This window comes from Palaemon carinicauda, chromosome 43 (genome assembly GCF_036898095.1).
Source record: "Palaemon carinicauda isolate YSFRI2023 chromosome 43, ASM3689809v2, whole genome shotgun sequence".
Taxonomy (NCBI): Eukaryota; Metazoa; Arthropoda; class Malacostraca; order Decapoda; family Palaemonidae; genus Palaemon; species Palaemon carinicauda.
The window spans coordinates 12,380,608-12,388,911 of NC_090767.1; positions in this window are offsets into that span (position 1 = coordinate 12,380,608).

Genomic DNA, 8,304 nt, shown 5'->3' on the forward strand with positions numbered 1-8,304 from the left:
GGGAATGAATCAATCCATTCCGTAACTAACACTATTGACGGTATCATACTTTTCATACCGCCAATTCCTGTTTAATTGTAGTTAGCACAGACTAGCTAAAGGTGCTGCAAATAAAGATATAGAATTATATCACCTTTTATTTCAAGTTCTAGCATTTTGTTTCTGTCAATCACATGTTATCCATATTTATTGGTAGTGTCATAGATTGGTAGTGTCTACGCAGCAATTGAGAAATGCCCATCTCTTTGGAGCAATATCACTCATTTGCTTGGTAACCTCTGGTCATATACTGTTCTTACAGAAAGCTAATCACCAATAGAGCTGCCTTGACGATTAGTACTATATTTCCGTTAAAGATAATTGAAGTATGCATGTTACTGCCTTCTCAGAAATGATTTCACGGGTCTAGGCCATATCATTTACAATACAAATGAGCCCCACACCTTAATTCTGGCAACCTATTTAACATTAGGTTCAAATATATACCTACCACAACATACTTAATGGGTTTATGATATTCCTTGACCTTAACATAGTTATAGATACCAAATTCTTCATGTTATCATGCATAGACCCAAAGATATAACAGAAAATAGATTTTTCAATGATGGCAGCCATAATTTTCATTTAACACAAATTGCCCAAGGTCATTATGAGGACAACCAACTTAAAAAAACCTTAAAATTCCCTAAGGATTGCAAATCCATCAAGAAACCTTGTACTATAGAACATTCATAGGTTACCCATTTTGGCAAGTGGACTATAAGACCGGTTCTCTCTCTCTCTCTCATACTTAAAAGCGAATTTCTGAGGGAAAATCTAAAATTTTAGATATTTCATCAATTTTTTATCGCCGATTTTACTTTTTGTATGGTACAAAAGATCTTTTCGATGTATATATATATATATATATATATATTATATAATTATATATATATATATATATATACAGAGAGAGAGAGAGAAAGAGAGAGAGAGAGAGAGAGAGAGAGAGAGAGAGAGAGAATTCGGAAGTATTTTGAGGGCAGAGGAGAGAAAGACATAGTATTCGTTTGATGAAAACGAAGGGCTTAAAACTCAGGAAGCCTAAAAATGTCAGTTTCATATCAAGTGTAAAGATTCAACGTTCCAATGATGGAGTAAATATGAACATTTAAAAGAAATAATAATGGGAGTGAATCGTTGATTATTGTCTATGCATTCAGTCTCGCTATGAAGACGGACTTAATGTCCTACGGGAAATATTGAAGACAGGTTTAGACAGGGCTAAATTTTTTGATGGAATGAGAAGCTCATGCTATAGTGATAATGTCTTTATAAACAACGTGACATAAAAGATGATAGACTTTATAAAGAAAAGTCATCATAAGCATAAAATTTATGTATTAAAAACAACTATATTAAAACTATATTAATGATCAAAACGTTTTGAATTATGAGCAACTTCTGTTAAGAACTGTATCCTTGATTAGGATTAAGACGTTTGAGACTATGTTGTTTAATCTTTGGCATATTCTAATATCTTTTAGGTTCTGTCTTCGTTACTTCTCTTGGATTATTCAGATCAAATTTCTGTATTTGCTGGCTGGCTTTTTTTCTCAAATTTTGTACCCAACCTTCAATAAAAGTTTCATGCTTCGTAACACTTCTTTGTAATGAAAAGCATCATGGCACTACTCAAAAGCATTTTTTGTAAGTGGTAGGCCATTCATTATATTGTTATAATGTAGGTGCTGTTGTATTTCGTTTCATGGTTTTCCTTATATGTATGTATGGCCCATGTTGCACAACACCCAATTATGTCTTTCAAATATGTTAGAAATTCATCTATTTCATCCACTAGAGAAGCAATGAGCTCAGCAAATAGATAACGTATGCAATCAAATGATAGAAATTCATCTATTTCATCCACTAGAAAAGCAATGAGCTCAGCAAATAGATAACGTATGCAATCAAATGATAGAAATTCATCTATTTCATCCACTAGAGATATAACGTATGCAATCAAATGTTAGAAATTCATCTATTTCATCCACTAGAGAAGCAATGAGCTCAGCAAATAGATAACGTATGCAATCAAATGTTAGAAATTCATCTATATCATCCACTAGAGAAGCAATGAGCTCAGCAAATAGGTAACGTATGCAATCAAATGATAGAAATTCATCTATTTCATCCACTAGAGAAGCAATGAGCTCAGCAAATGGATAACGTATGCAATCAAATGATAGAAATTCATCTATTTCATCCACTAGAGAAGCAATGAGCTCAGCAAATGGATAACGTATGCAATCAAATGATAGAAATTCATCTATTTCATCCACTAGAGAAGCAATGAGCTCAGCAAATGGATAACGTATGCAATCAAATGATAGAAATTCATCTATTTCATCCACTAGAGAAGCAATGAGCTCAGCAAATGGATAACGTATGCAATCAAATGATAGAAATTCATCTATTTCATCCACTAGAGAAGCAATGAGCTCAGCAAATGGATAACGTATGCAATCAAATGTTAGAAATTCATCTATTTCATCCACTAGAGAAGCAATGAGCTCAGCAAATGGATAACGTATGCAATCAAATGTTAGAAATTCATCTATTTCATCCACTAGAGAAGCAATGAGCTCAGCAAATGGATAACGTATGCAATCAAATGATAGAAATTCATCTATATCATCCACTAGAGAAGCAATGAGCTCAGCAAATGGATAACGTATGCAATCAAATGATAGAAATTCATCTATTTCATCCACTAGAGAAGCAATGAGCTCAGCAAATAGGTAACGTATGCAATCAAATGATAGAAATTCATCTATTTCATCCACTAGAGAAGCAATGAGCTCAGCAAATAGGTAACGTATGCAATCAAATGATAGAAATTCATCTATATCATCCACTAGAGAAGCAATGAGCTCAGCAAATGGATAACGTATGCAATCAAATGATAGAAATTCATCTATTTCATCCACTAGAGAAGCAATGAGCTCAGCAAATAGGTAACGTATGCAATCAAATGATAGAAATTCATCTATTTCATCCACTAGAGAAGCAATGAGCTCAGCAAATAGGTAACGTATGCAATCAAATGATAGAAATTCATCTATTTCATCCACTAGAGATATAACGTATGCAATCAAATGATAGAAATTCATATATTTCATCCACTAGAGAAGCAATGAGCTCAGCAAATGGATAACGTATGCAATCAAATGATAGAAATTCATCTATATCATCCACTAGAGAAGCAATGAGCTCAGCAAATGGATAACGTATGCAATCAAATGATAGAAATTCATCTATTTCATCCACTAGAGAAGCAATGAGCTCAGCAAATGGATAACGTATGCAATCAAATGTTAGAAATTCATCTATTTCATCCACTAGAGAAGCAATGAGCTCAGCAAATGGATAACGTATGCAATCAAATGATAGAAATTCATCTATTTCATCCACTAGAGAAGCAATGAGCTCAGCAAATGGATAACGTATGCAATCAAATGATAGAAATTCATCTATTTCATCCACTAGAGAAGCAATGAGCTCAGCAAATGGATAACGTATGCAATCGAATGTTAGAAATTCATCTATTTCATCCACTAGAGAAGCAATGAGCTCAGCAAATAGATAACGTATGCAATCGAATGATAGAAATTCATCTATTTCATCCACTAGAGAAGCAATGAGCTCAGCAAATAGATAACGTATGCAATCAAATGTTAGAAATTCATCTATTTCATCCACTAGACTGAGCAATGAGCTCAGCAAATAGGTAACATATGCAATCTGAAGGAGCAAAGGCCAATACTTGAAGCTGCTTTATAAGGAAATCATTTATAGTTTCCTCAATAAGCCTAACAACTGGATTTTGCGCCAAAGGCATTGGCCAAAAAGAGGAAAACATCCCTAAATGGTAGTTAGGGAATATATTCTTGAAACTATTAATAACGGGTATTTCGAAATCAACGCTAATTGAAGTTTGCATCAAATTACGGTCTTTCAAAAAATTAGAAATGAACTTGTAAGTGTTGCTGCTGCTTGCCATTAAGTAAGGTAATGCAGCTCCTTGCCATTAAGTAAGGTGATGCAGCTCCTTGCCATTAAGTAAGGTGATGCAGCTCCTTGCCATTAAGTAAGGTAATGCAGAAATTACTTCCCAAAAGGAAAGGAATCATAAAACGTTCCATCACACAACTGTATTGAATAGGTTTCTAAATTTCTAGCATGGTTACCTATCGGGCAAAAGCTAATGTCCTCACTTTCGTGTAACAACCTGATTAGTCAAATCTATATCTCTCATTAATTGCATTCCGTTGACGTTTGAGTGTGCAAGCAATTAATTCTTTCTCTAGTAAAATGTCACCTACATCTAGTGATACATTTGTTGTAGCGTTGTGGATTGTAGTCGAGGGAATAAATTCTGTAATGCTGGCAATATCTTTTAGTTTGTTCTCAACTTTAAGGGCTTTACTTTTGAGAATAGCAGGTTGATGGCGATGACTTGGAAAAGAAAGCACAGTATTGTTAGAAGATGTTATTCTTCCATCACAATTCCCCACGTTTATCACAACCCCAAAGATTCTATTTTCCTTTTGCTTATCTACAACGGAATGATTACATCCGTTAAGAAGTTTTTTGCTAACTTTATTAGTTTTTCCTATCTCCTTTGTAGCGATCGGCTGGTAAAATAAATAAATATATATATATATATATATATATATATATATGTTTATATATATATATATATATTTATATATATATATATATATATATATATATATATATATAATATCAATACACTTCCGATCTTGAGAAACTTTTGGTGTTTAAAAAATATGAAAAAAGCTAAGTACATTCAGTCTTCCTTTAAGGTTATGTTCAATTATACAACAACTACAAATATGACGTGTTTTTATCATATTTTAATGCCCTGTATTAAATTAATCGGCAAGCAACCAGTTTAACACGTTTTTTACTATGCTAGAGTCGACAATCTCTCTCTCTCTCTCTCTCTCTCTCTCTCTCTCTCTCTCTCTCTAGTATGTCTTTTGTTCTACCTTTGTTGTTTTTAGAGTCCCTGCTCCTCTGTTTATTGCGTTTCTTCTCAAGTGAAATGCATCTAGGAATTACTTCTTTCAGTTAATTTACTGTCTCTTGTCTGTTCTCTCTTATCTGGACTTTCATCATCATTCACTTGTAATGTCCGTTATTCATAGCTTTTCTACGCCTCTGTATTCAATGCATTAATGATATTATGTTTCTATTTAATTCCCATTGCTATCCATACTGTGCTCTCTCCTCGTGTGTGTATATTGATCAGTGGCTACTCTCTTCTTGGTAAGGGTAGAAGAGAGACTTTATCTATGGTAAGCAACTCTTCTAGGAGAAGGACACTCCAAAATCAAACCATTGTTCTCTAGTCTTGGGTAGTGCCATAACCTTTGTACCATGGCCTTCCACTGTCTTGGGTTAGAGTTCTCTTGCTTGAGGGTACACTCGGGCACACCATTCTATCTTGCTTCTCTTCCTCTTGTTATTTTGAAGTTTTTTATAGTCTATATATGAAAGACTTATTTTGATGTTATTTTTTCTTAAACTACTTGTAGTTCTTCCTTATTTCCTTTCCTCACCGGGCTATTTTCCTTGTTGGAGCCATTGGGCTTATAGCATCGTGCTTTTCCAACCACGGTTGTAACCTAGCAAGTAATAATAATAAATTTGATAATAATAAGAATAATATGGGCCTGCATCTATCTATCTATCTATCTATCTATCTATCTATCTATCTATCTATCTATATATATATATATATATATATATAATATATATATATATATATATATATATATATATGAAACGAGAGTAGGAAAAGCATCTGGTATGGTTGGTGTGAAAGCTGAGATGTTGAAGGAAGGGGGTGTGACTGTACTTGAATGGTTGGTGAGATTATTTAATGTGTGTTTTGTGTTGTCAATGGTTCCAGTAGATTGGGTTTGTGCATGTATTGTACCACTATATAAGGGTAAGGGAGATGTGCATGAGTGTTGTAATTCAAGAGGTATTAGTTTGTTGAGTGTAGTTGGAAAAGTGTATGGTAGAGTATTGATTAATAGGATTAAGGATAAAACAGAGAATGCAATCTTGGAAGTACAGGGTGGTTTTAGAAGAGGTAGGGGTTGTATGAATCAGATTTTTACAGTTAGGCAGATATGCGAGAAATATTCAGCAAAAGGTAAGGTGGTGTATGTTGCGTTTATGGATCTGGAGAAAGCATATGATAGAGTTGATAGGGAAGCAATGTGGAATGTGATGAGGTTATATGGAGTTGGTGGAAGGTTGTTGCAAGCAGTGAAAAGTTTCTACAAAGGTAGTAAAGCATGTGTTAGAATAGGAAATGAAGTGAGTGATTGGTTTCCGGTGAGAGTGGGGCTGAGACAGGGATGTGTGATGTCGCCGTGGTTGTTTAACTTGTATGTTGATGGAGTGGTGAGAGAGGTGAATGCTCGAGTGCTTGGACGAGGATTAAAACTGGTAGGCGAGAATGACCATGAATGGGAGGTAAATCAGTTGTTGTTTGCGGATGATACTGTACTGGTAGCAGACACAAAAGAGAAGCTTGACCGACTAGTGACAGAATTTGGAAGGGTGTGTGAGAGAAGGAAGTTGAGAGTTAATGTCGGTAAGAGTAAGGTTATAAGATGTACGAGAAGGGAAGTTGGTGCAAGGTTGAATGTCATGTTGAATGGAGACTTACTTGAGGAGGTGGATCAGTTTAAGTACTTGGGGTCTGTTGTTGCAGCAATTGGTGGAGTGGAAGCAGATGTACGTCAGAGAGTGAATGAAGGCTGCAAAGTGTTGGGGGCAGTTAAGGGAGTAGTAAAAAATAGAGGGTTGGGCATGAATGTAAAGAGAGTTCTATATGAGAAAGTGATTGTACCAACTGTGATGTATGGATCGGAGTTGTGGGGAATGAAAGTGACGGAGAGACAGAAATTGAATGTGTTTGAGATGAAGTGTCTAAGGAGTATGGCTGGTGTATCTCGAGTAGATAGGGTTAGGAACGAAGTGGTGAGGGAGAGAACGGGTGTAAGAAATGAGTTAGCGGCTAGAGTGGATATGAATGTGTTGAGTTGGTTTGGCCATGTTGAGAGAATGGAAAATGGTTGTCTGCTAAAGAAGGTGATGAATGCAAGAGTTGATGGGAGAAGTACAAGAGGAAGGCCAAGGTTTGGGTGGATGGATGGTGTGAAGAAAGCTCTGGGTGATAGGAGGATAGATGTGAGAGAGGCAAGAGAGCGTGCTAGAAATAGGAATGAATGGCGAGCGATTGTGACGCAGTTCCAGTAGGCCCTGCTGCTTCCTCCGGTGCCTTAGATGACCGCGGAGGTAGCAGCAGTAGGGGATTCAGCATTATGAAGCTTCATCTGTGGTGGAAATGTGGGAGGTTGGGCTGTGGCACCCTAACAGTACCAGCTGAACTCGGTTGAGTCCCTGGTTAGGCTGAGGGAACGTAGAGAGTAGAGGTCCCCTTTTTTGTTTTGTTTCATTGTTGGTGTCGGCTACCCCCCAAAATTAGGGGAAGTGCCTGGGTATATGTATGTATGTATATATATATATATATCTATAAATATATATATATCTATAAATATATATATATCTATAAATATATATATATATATCTATAAATATATATATATATATATATATATATATATATATATATATATATATATATATAGAGAGAGAGAGAGAGAGAGAGAGAGAGAGAGAGAGAGAGAGATTTTTCCTCATTTTACTCTTGCCATTGCATTTCTAAAATTTGCAATCTGTCGACCTATCATCTTATATCCGTTAAGCTCTAACTTCACTTCCCCCACCTATGACTTTATAATGCAGTTCTCTTCGACATTATTTTCTTGGTTGTGCCTTTTTTCCTCTGTTAGTTTTATCTCTAACCTATTTAACAGCATCGTAACTTTATTAAGACATTCATTCCTTTTGTCTGTTTCCGAACTCACAAAAAATCTTTTTCTGGATCCCCTCCTTCCTTCCTTCCTTCCTTCCTTCCTTCCTTCCTTCCTTCCTTCTCTACCTCCGTTGCATTTCTCTTCTTCCCTCTGCCTGTACGGAAGTCATTGCATTCTGACACACCCCCCACCCCACCCCCAGCCCTTCTCATCCAATCTGCCCTCCCTTTCCTGACATCCCCGCTTGTATAAAGCACCTGAACACGTAACCATGAAGAGATCTCGACATGAGAAATCGACACCCAAAAACCAGCCTAAGACTTGTGAGAGGGCCCTC